The sequence below is a fragment of the Mobula hypostoma genome, chromosome 7 (assembly GCF_963921235.1).
Source record: "Mobula hypostoma chromosome 7, sMobHyp1.1, whole genome shotgun sequence".
Classification (NCBI taxonomy): Eukaryota; Metazoa; Chordata; class Chondrichthyes; order Myliobatiformes; family Myliobatidae; genus Mobula; species Mobula hypostoma.
In genome coordinates, this window is record NC_086103.1 from 80,896,212 (window position 1) to 80,911,676 (window position 15,465).

Here is a 15,465-nt window from a genome sequence, read left to right on the forward strand (position 1 = left end):
TTCTACTGTGCATTGATAAAAATAGGTGAGGGTCAACAGGGATATGCCAGGTTTCTTAAGCATCTTAGAAAGTAGAAGCGCTGTGCATTCTTAGCTGTGACATCTATGTGGGTGGACCAAGTCAGGCTATTGGTGATCTTCACTCCCAGCAACATAAGACTCTCGCCCCTCTCGACTTCAGCTTTGTGATGTACACCGGATCATATGCAACATTCCCCTTCCTGTAGTCAATGACCAACTTCTTTGTCTTGCTGACTTCAAGGGAAAGGCTGTGTCATGATACCATGCCACTAGATTCTCTATCTTCTAAGATATGACTAAGGACACATCTTGAGAGACATCATTTCTGAGAATAATCAAGGTACAGGTGGTACTGCCTGTCCTTACTGCTTGCGGCCTATTTGTCAGGAAGTCAAAGATCTAGTTGCAAATAGAGGTATTGAGTCTGACACTTCTAGAAGTTTGGTGGTGACCTCGCTGTTGTCAATAAGCAAAAGATTAATGTAAGTACCCTTATTATGAGAATCAGGGCTGATATCATCTGCATATGTCATGACATTTGTTGTATGCAGCAGCAGTAAACTGCATACACAATAAAACTGTAAATTTCAATATATATATTTTAAGTTAAATTAAATGAGTAGGGCAAAAATTTTTTAAAAAGTAGTGAGTTAGTGTTCATGGGTTAAACATCCATACAGAAATTGGATGGCAGAGAGGAAGAAGCTGTTTGTGAATCGTTGAGTATGTGCCTTCAGGTTCCTGTACCTCCTCCCTGATGGTAGCAATGCGACGAGGGCATGCCCTGGGTAACGGGGGTCCTTAATGATGGATACCACCTTTTTGAACATTCACTGCTTGATGCTGGGCAGCTTATTTCAATCCTGTGCATTGCCCTTCCCCCCAAAAAAAGGACAGTGAAGCACCCAGTTAGAATGCTCTGCACGATAAATTTGCATGTGTTTTTGTTGACATAACAAATTTCCTCAGACTCATGATGAAAAATAGCCACTGCCGTGCCTTCTTTGTCCAGATGCTTCAGAGGTAAGTGTAGGGCCAGGGAGATAATGACCTGTTCGGGTGGTGGAATTGCAGTGGGTCCAAGTTGTCTGAGGCTGGAGTTGATGTGTGCCCACGACAGCCTTTCAAAGCACTTCATAATGATGGATGTCAGAGCTGTATTCATTGTGGCATGTTGCATTATTTTTGTCAGCTACTGGGATGATAGTGGTCGTCTTAAAGCAAATAATTTTCTTCTTAAAGAATAAAAGTCCTTTGACCTGATGTTATCTCCTCTTGTAAGAGGCTTCTCTCCAATGATTTTCCATCATAGGTTGAAGTGACCTTTCTGACAATAATCTCACATTTTGTCTGAATGCTGCTTGCTTTGTACCTTTCCCAAACAGATTTGAACTTACTTCACTCTATTTCTCTTATAGAGAATCTTCTTTTGCTATTTCCTTAATTCATTGAGTCTATCACCTTCATTGGTCTTTTCAGCTCACCACTTTCATTCTTTCTGATCTTCTGAATTACTACAGCAAACACTTTGTCCTCCCCCTATCAGACTGTGCTGAAGCAGGTTCATCACAGAGCCTTATTTCTTTCTTATACAGGGCTACAGTTTCACTCTTCCCTACTTCCCTCTTACTTTCCCCAAGGTTTTAATTCCTGGTCACCTGTCCCTTATTTTACACTCACACTTCCTAACACCACCTGACTAACATGTAATGAAAGGATCTTCCACTGGAAATGTTCACCTTTGATTTCCTGATGGCAATATTGTCTTAATTACTGAAAAGAATTTGCAGATGCAGTTATTCCGTAAATGGTGAATTTGTCTGTGCTATAATCTGATTTGAACATGGATCATTGAAAAATAAATATGAAAAAGGTAAACTGAGAACAGAGAGGCTGTTCCACCTGGAAAGTATGAACAGAACAGGCTGAAGGTCTTTACTCTAGAGGAGGATAAATGAGGCATAACCTGCTGCAGATCTGTAAATTACAAAGATATTTGATTGGGCAGGATGCTTCCAGATTTAAGAGTATCCAGAGTTGGGAATCATAAATCTAGAAGAGACACAAATAAATCTAATCCGCCAGGGAATTCAAGGTAATATGTCCAGCTGTGAAGCAATTCGAACACTGACACATGGAACAATTCAGGTGCACGGTGTAAGTGGAGAAATCTTCCAGGTAGGAGTCAACCAGCACAAATCACTGTGACTGCACTTGCTACACCCACTCTTAATTGGACGAATTTAGGGCTTTTAAAGAGAATGCTGCCAGCTGCAGTTCCCTCAAAACATTCTGAACACAGTGAAGATCATGTGGGTGGGATGTCTGAATATCTCTTGATCCTGAAGGTATCTAGTGATTTATCCTCACGTAGTGTGGTTTTTTAATCAAAGTTTTGAAGAATTTATTTTTTAAATTATCCCTGCTCTTCAGAGTCATTCAAAAAGGAAATTAATAAAAATAAAATGAAATATCATCTACAATTATTAAAGTAATTTTTTTGAATATTAAGTCAGCCGTACCACCTCCCCCCCCCCGCTCCGCCCACAAGACACAGACCAACAATATCCAACTAATTGAACAGGACCTCTGATCACCTTAAGATTCCATTAATGATACCTTAATGTAATGTTGAGGAACCCTAGTAAGAATGGACTTCGCTACTAGAATACAGAGGAGTTCAGCCACTGAGCAAATGCAGCGGGTCTTATAGATATATACAATCAGTGACCATTTTACTTGGTACAGGAGTGGAATTCACTGTGGCTTTCTGCTGTTGTAGCCTATGCACTTCAAGGTTTGACGTGTTGTGCATTCAGAGATACCCTTCTGCACATCACTGTTGTAACATGTGGTTCTTTGAGTTACTGCCTCCTTGCTGTCAGCTTGAACCAGTCTGGCCATTCTCCTCTGCCTTCTCCCATTAACATGGCAGTTTCACGCACCAAAGTGCTGCTTTTGCTCCATTCTCTGTAAACCCTAGAGACCATTGTGTGTGAATATCCCAGTTTCTGAGTTATTCAAATTCCCCCATCTGGCACCAACAATCAGTCCACGGTCACATTCGCTTAGATCACATTTCTTCTCCATGCCGATGTTTGGTCTGAACAACAATTTCTTTAAAGCACTAAGTTGCTGCAACATCATTGGCTGATTAGGTATAAACAGGTATATAGGTGTACCTAATAAAGTAGCCACTGAGTGTAGGTCATAACTTTATAGTGAATGGTTGAAGGTCAGCAGCTCTGACTGCCAGAAAGATTCCCTATGCTCTTTCAGACAAAGCTAGGTCAGTACATAATGGAGGAAGGAATAGAACAGAATGCTAAAAGAATTTATTAAAATAGGACTGGAGTAGATTTGTGATGAGTATAAATGACATCTCCAGCCAATGACCTATTTCTGTGTTGTGCAGTCTGTATAACCTTACGTAATACTAACAAATCAAAGTCACATCTTATCCAAAACAAGGTACATCCTCTTACATATACATTACATGGTTTAAAAAATGGAAATTATAGAAACCAAAATCAATTGAATAATTATAACCTGAAGAAGCTTACATAAGCCTCTCCAAATGTATATACATCAGATTTAGTATTTGTCACATGACAAATGGTTCAATAAACTGGCCAAATTACAAATATTTGTTTTATTCCAAAAAGAAAGACTATCACTTTAAGAATATGGATATTGTGGTATCTTGGTCTTTCCCTGTCCGTGCAGGTCTTCTGACAGTAGCCTCTGCTACTTTCCTTTGTCTTTGCTACGATGAGAGCACTCCTACAGTGAGGAGAGGAGGGAAAATCTAACTGCAGTTCGAGGCTATCAATGAGCTCATTCTCTCCGGAGAGGGTGGGTTTATTAGCATCAGCAGACAGCCCAGCTGCTGCTGATCAGAGAAGGCAATGTGTTTAGATCTAAGATTTCCAGGCCTTTATCTTCAGTGGATATACACATGGTGAGTTTTTTTTTCATTTCCTATATTCTTAGAGAACAAGGTTTTCCTGATTTGCTATTTTTTTTCTGGTGAAAACAATTAAGGTTGGACTGTGTGGCAAGGTAGGAGCAATGAATTAATATTGAGTCATTATGCATAGTGCCTAGAAAATTTATCTGTACTACTGCAGTTATTATTTGTGCTATTTTTTATTGAAATTGCAGAACTAGCATGCCATCTTTAGAGTAAAGACAAAGAAAATAATATCATACTGTTTCCTTTCGTTTCCTGTAATGTCAGTGTATCTGTGACAGCAGTGTATCTGGGAAGCAGCTGTTGGAAGGGCTGGGCTTGTGTTGCAAGCAGTAATTTTGAGAAATGCAGATTGTAACACACAAATTCAGAGTGGACTTGATGCAGTGTGTGTTTCATAAAGAATTGCATTTATTGTTTGTAATTTTGGAGGATTAATATAGGTAGTGTTCAGTTCTGGAAGTGACGTTGCAGTATGATTAGGCCTGGATTATTTTTCTGGAGTAAAATGTCAGTGATGATATTAATGCAGTTCTGTATCGAACTCCCATTTAAAGATTGTAGACCATCTCACAAATGGAGTTCATTATTAATTTAGAGACATGTAACTCTTTGAGTGCCAAGCCATTTGTCACTTAAAAAAAATGTATGTGCAATTTTTCTAATTCATTGCCTTCACAGCAATGTCAGTCAATAAAATGCCTGCAGCTGAATATTATAGTGGAATTCAAGGAATGCAGATAAGTACAGAACTGCTCCAATGTACTTTATTGCAGGTTCCAAAAATAAATATGCAAATATAAACTATAACCTTTACTGTTTTACAAAAGGAACATACATATTACAATTAATTTATCTGCAATGTGGTTTTGCATTAAATAAATGACTGACATTGATGTAAATAATGGATTTTATTTTTCTAACTGTTATGGCCTGGTTTTATATGATCATAATTTTCAGTAAATAGTCCCTCTTTTGTAGTCAGGTCAGCACCTGGATATTATTAAATATTCACCCTTGCAGGAATTTATAATTAACTGTCATTCATTATTCAAGTATTCTGAGGATAAAACTGCCAGTTAACTTGTACCTCTAAAAATGCATGAAGGTATTTTTAAGTTAGAATGCAAAATGTGGTCTCAAGCACAGCAGCAGATTAAATGAGGTCCTCCATAATGGATCTGTTTAGATAGTTCTGGGTATCATGTGACCTTGAACTCTATTATTGCAAGAGGAAACGTATTTAATTACTTCTGGTAACAGTCTCCATTCTTTCTGCATCCCTTGGTTTTGATGCATTTAAGATAAATTCAGATTTTACTGCTGGTAGACCATGATTCATATAGACCTGTAGGCTGAGATTATGGTTCATATCATCTGGGCTAGCTTCATGGAAGGTGGTTTATAATTGTGGATATGGAAATTAGAACCATTTTATGATTGTTGGGGATGGGAGTCTCAAGAGATTCACAACCCACTGAAAATAGTGCCTAAAGTAGATCAGTATAGACATTATGCAGAATTAAATCACTTGATGCTAAATGTAACCAAGAGGGGTAATAAATACACTGGACAGGAAAGGGCATAAATCAGTAAGGGTTTTACTGGGCGCATATTTTGCAGCATGTAACAGCCTGATGTACAGATACAGGTATATTTCGAATGTGGTTGTATTTTCTTTTCCGTTCAGGTGAACCTATGTATTTTAAGGTTATTTGGCAAAGTATTTCTTTTTGTTGAAAATTTTACAATGAAATTTACCACCAAGATGATTCTAAATGATATAATTCACATGAAAATCACTTCCCCTTGTCTAATGTCACACCATGAGCCGTGGGGGTTAAGAGGAAAAATAATTGCCACCTTTTCAACCATTTATTCATTTGAGTATTTTGGCCAAATATGTACAAACCCTGTATGTGCTTGTGTTCTTTCACTTTCTCCATCCTCTTGTGTAATGGGTGATTCCCCTTAGACAAAGTCCCAAGGGAAATAGCTTTGTACTGGAGCCCAGTCATTTAGTGGTCAAACTAAGTATGGAAGTGGTCACATTTGAGCAGAGGCCTTCATTTTAATGCAGAGCAGCAGATTGCCCTTTCTTATACAATTATTAATCTGTTTATTAATATGGAAAGTGCTGCACTTTAAAAGTAATGGTTGTTTTATTGTACTGAATTTGCCGTTAATATTTTCCCATATATCATTTCTTTACATATATGCTGGTTAATTCATCATTCTTGAGTCCCACTGTTTAGGCAAACATCTTACTTCACAAACCCTCCTCTAAGTTGAGCATGAGGATCTGTGCTTTGGCAGCAATGGGATGACTTCTATTCGATGTTTTCACAAGGACCTAAAATGAGTGAATGCCAAATAACTTTATGCTGTATTGTGAAACCACATTGATTCTTGTAAAGTCCACACAGGAATGATTTCAGAGTGGCGCAATCTGTGTCTCTGGTATTTCAATGGGTATTGTTTTTTTCAGAAGGCTTTTTTTTGCTGTCAAGTTGTCAAAAACTTGGTTCTCTTTTCCTGTGGCTGTCATCTAATGATTGAGGGGGGTGGTGGGAACAGATAGTTACAGAAAAGTACAGCACACAACAGGTCCTTTGGCCCATCTAGTCTGTGCTGAACCATTTAAGCTGCCTACTCCCATCAACCTGCACCAGGACCATTACCCTCCCTCTCCCTGCCATCCATGTACCTATCTAAACTTCTCTTAAACGTTGAAATTGAGCTTGCAATCACACTTGAGCTGGCAGCTCATTCCACATTTTCACGACCCTCTGAGTGAAGACATTTCCCCCACGTTCCCCTTAAACTTTTTAGCCTTCACTCTTAACTTATGACCTCTAGTTGTAGTCCCATCCAATCTCAGTGGATGCATTACTGCAGACAATAAGTTACTGAAATGTGTAGCTGGAAAGAAGTAGCATATACGGTTGTGGCGAATTGTCTTTGAATGAATAAACAGAGCAATAGAATTCCTTGCTTTGAAAAAACTAAAATCGAAATAATTGGCAGAAATGTCTCCTGTCCACTTTGACTCTGTGCTTTCTGTGTGTGAAGTTCTGACTGTTTACAGGAATTTCTGATGAATGATGTCTGGTTATGTTTTGGTTTCCCTTTCCAGTCATACCTTTCCAGTGAGATTTTGTGTGGTTAACACCTATTTGCGTACTTTGAATTGAATTGACTTTATTGCTTTCATCCTTCATAACATGAGTAAAAATCTTTACATTACGTCTGTCTAAATGTGCAATTTATAGTAATTTATAATAAATAGTACGTACAACAGAACAGTCAATATAACATAGAAATACAATTGTATCAGCATGAATTAATCAGTCTGATGGCTTGCTGGAAGAAGTTGTCCCAGAGCCTGTTGGTCCTGGCTTTTATGCTGCGGTACTGTTTCCCGGATGGTAGCAGCTGGAACAGTTTGTAGTTGGGGTTACTTGAGTCCCTAATGATCCTTCGGGTGCCTTTTACACACCTGCCTTTGTAAATGTTCTAAATAGTGAGAAGTTCACACCTACAGATGTGCTGGGCTGTCTGTACCACCCTCTGCAGAGTTCTGGGATTGAGGGAAGTACAGTTCCCATTCCTGGCAGTGATGCAGCCAGTCAGGATGCTCTCAATTGTGGCCCCTGTAGAAAGTTCTTAGGATTTGGGGGGCCCATACCAAACTTCTTCATCTGCCTGAGATGAAAGAGGCACTGTTGTGCCTTTTTCACCACACAGCCGGTATGTACAGACCGTGTGAGATCCTTGGTAAGGTGTATGCTGAGGAACTTAATACAATGGCATATTGCTTAAATCCTCATCAGAGTACAAGGTGTTCCAGTCAATTGATCATGTTTCAGTAACTGGGACCTAACAGGGCTCTAATTTGTGAGAGAACACCAGATATCTTATGGTCTTCTAAGGAATCATTTGAAAAATTCTGATTCAAAGTACTTTAGATAGTTCTCTCAACTGTTTCTTGTTTTGCTGAGGGCAAAAAGAAAATTGGCTAAAAAATGGTATTTGTGATAGTGAGGATGAAACAAAAATCTATTCAGTATTTCTGAATAGAATTGCAAATGTACTTCTAAGCATGATCCCATATCACTGGTGTTTCTTATTAAGGTAGAGGACCTAATAGAAGGAAACAAAATTGAGGCGTAGACAGTCTTTTTTCCAATTTTAGTCAAGTCAAATACATAATAGAGACATTGTTTTATGGTAAAAGAGAGAAAGTTTGAAGTCGATGTGCGGGGCAAGCTTTTTTAAACACAGAACAGTAGGTACCTGGAACGGGCTGCCACTGAAGTAGTGGAAAAGAAAGGAATGGAGGGATATGGGTATGTGCAGGCAGATGGGATGAGTCTGAACTGGCATCATGCTTGGCACATCATGGAATGAAGGGCCTGTTCAATGTAAAGCTTTCTGTAAGAATGGGTATGGAAGGGATAAATCTGGGATGTATTACTATAAGTACAATTTAAAATGTGGTTCATGGACATGGGAACATGGTTCAAAGCATCAATTGACACATTTAGAACTGAAATCAGGCATTGCCTGGAATTGGTAACATGTGGAATGTACTGTACTTCAATAAAATGATGGAAAAAGCAATGTGATATTCCTGTAGGAGAGACAACACTGCCTCATTGAATGGATGTAGTAATATGAACAGGATGATCTTCATAAATATTTTAAATTTTATGATCTTTATACCATTTTATTGGTAGTTGTCTTGTAACTTTTTTATGAGAGTTAAATCAAAGGAGGAAGTTCCATGTTACATCTACAAATAGTGGAAATAAATGGAGCATTTCCTGGTTGGCTGCCAGTGACTGGTGGTGTTCCATAGGGATCTATGTTGGGACTGATTCTTTTTGTGTTATGTATCAGTGATTTGGATGATGGAATTGATGCCTTTGTTGCAAAGTTTGAAGATGATATGAAAACAGCTGGAGGGGCAGGTTGTTTTGAGAAAGTAGAGAGGCAACAGAGGACTTGGATAGATTCGGGGAATACAGGGATACAATGTTGGGAAGTGTATAGTCATGCACTTTCGTGGAAGAAATGAAAGGGTTGACTATTTTCTAAATGGAGGGAAAATACAATAAACTGTGACACAAACGGACTTGGGAGTCCTTGTGCAGGATTCCCTAAAGGTTAATTTACAGGCTGAGTCTGTGGTGAGGAAGGCAAATGCCATGTTAGCATTCATTTCAAGAAAACTAGAATATAAAAGCAAGGATGTAATTTTGAAGATTTATAAAACACTGGTGAGGCCTCACTTGGAGTATTCTGAGCAGCTTTGGGATGCTTTTCTTAGGATGTGCTGAAGCAGGAGAGAGTTCAAAGAAGATTCACAAAAATGATTACAGGATTGAATAGCTTGTCATATGAGGAGCGTCTGATGGCTCTGGGCCTGTACTCAGTAGAATTCAGAAGAATAATGGTGACCTCATTGAAACCTATCGAATGGTGAAAGGCCTTGATAGAGTGGATGTGGAGAGGATGTTTCCTATGGTGGGAGAGTCTAAGTCCAGAGGATACAACCTCAGAATAGAGGGACGTGCTTTTAGAATGTAGATGAGGAGGAATTTCTTTAGCTAGATGGTGATGAATCTGTGGAATTCTTTGCTATGTGCAACTGTGGAAACCAAGTCTTTATGTATATTTAAGACAGAGTTTGATGGATTCTTGGTTGGTCGGGGTGTGAAGGCATATGGGGAGAAGACAGGAGGTTGGGGCTGCGAGGAAAATTGGATTGGCTATGATGAAATGGCGGAGCACACTCGATGGCCAAATGGCCTAATTCTACTCCTCTAGCTGATGGTCTTATGGAGAGGGCATGCAACATAGCAAAAACTAGTGGGAATATAGTGACACACATCAAAGTTGCTGGTGAACGCAGCAGGCCAGGCAGCATCTCTAGGAAGAGGTACAGTCGACGTTTCAGGCCGAGACCCTTCGTCAGGACTAACTGAAGGAAGAGTTAGTAAGAGATTTGAAAGTGGGAGGGGGAGGGGGAGATCCAAAATGATAGGAGATGATAGGAGAAGACAGGAGGGGGAGGGATGGAGCCAAGAGCTGGACAGGTGATTGGCAAAGGGGATATGAGAGGATCATGGGAGAGGAGGTCCGGGGAGAAAGACAAGCGGGGGGGGGAACCAGAGGATGGGCAAGGGGTATAGTCAGAGGGACAGAGGGAGAAAAAGGAGAGTGAGAGAAAGAATGTGTGTATAAAAATAAATAACAGATGGGGTACGAGGGGGAGGTGGGGCATTAGGGGAAGTTAGAGAAGTCGATGTTCATGCCATCAGGTTGGAGGCTACCCAGAGGGAATATAAGGTGTTGTTCCTCCAACCTGAGTGTGGCTTCATCTTTACAGTAGAGGAGGTCGTGGATAGACATGTCAGAATGGGAATGGGATGTGGAATTAAAATGTGTGGCCACTGGGAGATCCTGCTTTCTCTGGCGGACAGAGCGCAGGTGTTCAGCAAAGCGGTCTCCCAGTCTGCGTCGGGTCTCGCCAATATATAGAAGGCCGCATCGGGAGCACTGGACGCAGTATATCACCCCAGTCGACTCACAGGTGAAGTGTCGCCTCACCTGGAAGGACTGTTTGGGGCCCTGAACGGTGGTAAGGGAGGAAGTGTAAGGGCATATTCTTCTATATATTGGCTTGGGAAGCTGAAAGGTCAGAGGGAAGCTGAAAATTGGAAATGCCTCTCCACCATTTTTAAGCAGGGAGGAAGACAAAAGATAGAAAATTATGGGCCAGTTAGCCTGACTTCAGTAGTTGACAAGATGTTGGAGTCCATTATTAAGGAAGAGATTTTGGGGTTCTTGAAGAAATACAATTTTTAAAAAAAACCCAAAGCCAGCATGGTTTCCTATGGGAAAATCTTGCCTGACCCATCTGTTGGAGATCTTTGAAGAGGCAGCATAGATAAAAGTGAGTCAGTGAATGTTATCAACTTGAATTTTCATAAACCCTTTGACAAAGTGCTCCTCATGAGGTTGCAAAGACAAAATGGAAGCCCATGACATTGCTAGAAAGATAGTAGCATGGACGGAAGATTGACTGGCAGGACTCAAAAAGTTAGAATAACTGGGGCATTTTCTTCTTATCTGCTGGTGATGAGGTGTTTTGCAGAGGTCAGTGTTGGATTTGCTATGTTTCACAAACATAATATATGTTAATGATCTGAATGAAGGAATTGATGTGTTTGAAGTGAACGATATAAAGATAGGTGGAGAGGCTGTTGGTATTGAGGAAGCAGGAAGTTTGCAGAAGGACTTGGACAGATAGGAGAATGGACAAAGAAGTGGCAGATGGGAAGTGTATGGTCATACACTTTAGTAAAAGGAACAAAGGCACAGAAAATTTTCTGAATGATTATTGAAATACTGAGATAGGGAGGACACAGAGTATGTTTCCAATGGCTGGAGAGTCAAGAACAGGAGCTATAGTCTCTGAATAGAAGGATGTTCTTTGAGAACAGAGATGAGGAGGTTATTTTGGTGTATTTAAAGTAGAAGTTGAAAGATTCTTGATGGTAAGGATACCAAAGGTTGTGGAGAGAGTGGTGTTGAGAGAGAAAATAAATCAATCATGATCAATCATTGGAGCAGACTCAATCGGCTGAGTGGCATAATTCTGCTACTATGACTTGTGGTCCACTGCTGTAGCCTTTTGTTGTCACCAGTACTCCTGTCCTTGTGTATTATGTAAAGTTCAATAAACTGGCTGAAGGCGCACTTTGATTCTAGGAATCTTGCAAGGGAGCTGAGATAGATCATGCTTGTAAACTACTTTAGCTGAACACATTTACAAATTCTTCAGCCTTTAGAACCTGTGCACTGAGAACTGCCATAGCTGAGGGACGAAATGTGTCTACAGCCTCTTTCTTCCATTTGCTGTTTTTATTGTCCATCACCCTTGACTGACTAATGCAGGACTGCACAGCTTGGATCGGATCCATTGGTTGTGTGGTTGCTGTTTATTGAATGCTGTTACAGCGAACATTTAGTCCCGGTGAGCACGTCACCTTTAGGTATGCCGGGGACAGCACAAACAATGTCTTTCCGCACCCCTTGCCAAGCCAATGTTTATTCTCTGTGCTGAGATTAGAGTTGGATAAGAGATGTGCCTGCTCATGAGGTAGGTTGCAGGCTGTGATTGATTTCTTTATGCTGCTATGCATTATTCATATTACCTCATGGATCTGCCAAATATCGTAGAAAACTACAGCATAGAGAAAGATTCTTTGGCCCATCTAGTCTGTGCTGAACCATTAATCTGTCTAATCCCATCAACCTGCACCCAGACTATAGCCCTTCATACACCTCCCATTCAAGTACCTATCCAAATTTCTCATAAATGTTGAAATCAAACCTGCACCTACCATTTGCAGAACTTGTTCCACACTTTCACCATCCTCTGAGTGGAGAGGTTTTCCCTCATGTTCCCTTTTAAGCATTTCACCTTTCTCCCTTAACTCATGACCTCTAGTTGTAGTCACACATCAACTCAGTAGGGTCGGGTCGGCAGAAAAGTCTGCTTGCATTTACCCTATCTACAGTACACCCCTCATAATTTTGTATACCTCTGTCAAATCTTCCCTCAGTCTTTTACGTTCCAGGGAATTAAGTCCCAGCCTGTTCAACTTTTCCCTGTAACTCAGATCCTCGATTCCCAGCAACATCCTTGTAAATTTTCACTGCAGTCTTTCAGTCTTATTTGCATTTTTTCTGTAGATCAGTGACCAAACTGAAGCACTAATCTATATAAGACCAAAATCTTGTACAATTTCAACATAACATTCCATCTCCTCTACTCAGTAGATTGATTTATGAAGGCCAATGAGCCAAAAGCTTTTTGTACAACGCTATCTAAATGTGATACCAATTTCAATGAATTATGAATCTATATTCTCAGAGCCCTCTGTTCTACCACCGTCCTCAATGTCCTACCACTCACAGTGTAAGACCTACCCTGAATGGTCCTCCAAAGTGCAATACCTCACGCTTATCTGTATTAAATTCCATCTGCCATTTCTCAGTCCATTTTTCCACCTGGTCCAGATTTTGCAGCAAGTTTTGATAATCTTCCTCACCAGCCACTATGCCCCTAATCTTGGTGTCATCTGCAAATTTGCTGATCCAGTTAACCATTTTATCATATAGATTGTTGATATGAACAATGGACCCAGCAGCAATCCCTGCAGTATATCACTAATCTCAGGACTCCAGTCAGATAGGCAACCATCTACTACCACTCTCTGGCTTCTTCCACAATGCCAATGTCTAATCCAACGTTCTACCTTGTCTTGAATGCCAAGAGACTGAACCTTCTCAACCAACCTCCCATGTGGGACCTTCTCAAAAGCCTTAATAAAGTTTATATAGATTACATCCATGGATTACCTTCATCAACTTTTCTGGTAACTTCCTTGAAAAACTCTATGATTGGTTAGCCACGACCTACCATGCACAAAGCTATGTTTATTATTCCTAATCAGTCCATGTCTATCCAAATACTTATATATCCAATCCCTTAAAATACCTTCCAATAACTTTTCCACTACTGACGTCAGACTCACCAGCCTATAATTTCCTGGCTTATTCATAGAGTCTTTCTCAAACATTGAAACAACATTAGCTATCCTCCTATCCTTCGGCACCTCACCCATGGCTAAGACTGTTTTAAATTTCTCTGCTATAGCCCCTGCAATTTCTGATCTAGTCTCCCACAGAGTCCAAGGGAACACCTTGTCAGGCCCTGGAGATTTATCATCAGGATAGCAAATACAACCTCCTCTGTAGCCTGTATAGGATTCATGACTTTGCTGCTATTTTGCTTCACTTCTATAGACTCTGTGTCCGTCTCCCAAGTAAATACAGATGTGAAAAAAATAAGTTTAAGATCTCCATCTCTCTTTCAGCCCCACATAGATTACCATTCTGATCTTCCAGAGGTCCAATTTTTGTCCCTTGTAATCTTTTTGCTGTTAAAACATCCTTCACCTTATCTATTAGAACAATCTCATGCCTTCTTTTGGACCTCCTGATTTCCTCCTCAAGTGTTCTCTTGCATTTCTTGTATTCCTGAAGTACCTAGTTTGTTCCTATCTACCTATATCTACTTTTTCTTATCCGAGACTTCAATATCTCTCAAAAATCAAGGTTTCCTAAACTTGATAGCCTTGCCTTTTTGAATCTGACAGGAGCATACAAACTCTGTACTCTCAAAATTTCACTTTTGAAAGCCTCCTACTTACAAATATACATTTGCTAGAGAACAACATGTCCCAATCCACACTCGCCATGTCATTTTGGATACCATCAAAATTGTCCTTTCCCCAATGTGGGATCTCAGCCCAAGGAATAGACTTGCCCTTTTCCATAATTACCTTGAAACTAAAGGTGTTATCATCACTAAATGCAAAGTGCTCCCCTACACAAATTTCTGTCACATGCCCTGATTCATTCCATAATAGGAGATCTAGTATCGCATTCTCTAGTCGGAACTTCTGATTAAGGAAACTTTCCAGAGCATGTTTGACAAGCTCTTTCCCATCCATCTCTTTTACAGTATGGGAGTCCCAATGAATGTGCAGAAAGTTGGAATCACCTACTAACACAACCTTGCATTTCTTGCAACAGTCTGCGATCTCTCCACGTGTTTGCTCCTCTAAATCTCACAGGCTGCCGGGTGATATGTGATATATTCCCATTAAAATGGTCATACCTTTTTTATTCCTCTGTTCTACCCATAAAGCCTCACCAAACTAGTTCTCCTATCTGAGCACAGTTGTAACCTTTTCCCTGAGAAGTAATGCCACCCTCCCAATTTAATCCCTCCCACCCTATCATGTGACAGAACATTGAGCTACCAGTCCTACCCCTCCAGCAGCCAAGATGTACTAATGGCTACAGTGTCATAATTCCATGTGCTGATCCATGCCCTGTCTTTCCTATGATACTCCTTGCATATGCAGCTCAGGATATTATCCCCCCATGCTCAATGTTTTGCTTCCTGACTTTGTATGAAGGCTTAACAACATCTTTCTCCATAACCACTCCACTATCTGTTCTGGTGCTCTGGTTCCCATCTACCTGCAACTCTAGTGCAAAATGCCTCCCTCCCATCATGCAGCACTAACAAATCTTCCCATCAGGATGTTAGTCCCCATCTAGTTCTGGCACAAACTATCCTTACTGTACAGGTCTCGCCTTCCCTGGAAGAGAGCCCAATGGCCCAAAAATCTGAAGCCCTCCTTCCTGCACCATCTCCTTAGCCACATATTAACCTGTATGATCTTCCCATTTCTGGCCTCGTGAGCACATAGCAATCCTGAGATCACAACCCTGAAAATCCTGTCCTTTAACTTAGCACCTAGCTCTCTGACAAACATGAGAAAATCTGCAGACACTGGAAATCCAAACAAGACACACAAAAT

At 40.3% G+C, this 15,465-nt stretch overlaps 1 protein-coding gene across 2 annotated transcripts in view; it reads left to right on the forward strand.

Moving 5' to 3' along the window:
* Positions 1-3,880: 3,880 nt before the first annotated feature.
* The window catches only part of LOC134349409 (janus kinase and microtubule-interacting protein 2-like), a 283,308-nt gene continuing 271,723 nt past the window's right edge, over positions 3,881-15,465 (forward strand). For both annotated transcript variants that reach the window (XM_063053670.1, XM_063053671.1), the window contains exon 1: positions 3,881-3,982. The gene's annotated coding sequence lies outside the window, so the exon portion shown is untranslated. The remainder of the gene's footprint in view (positions 3,983-15,465) is intronic.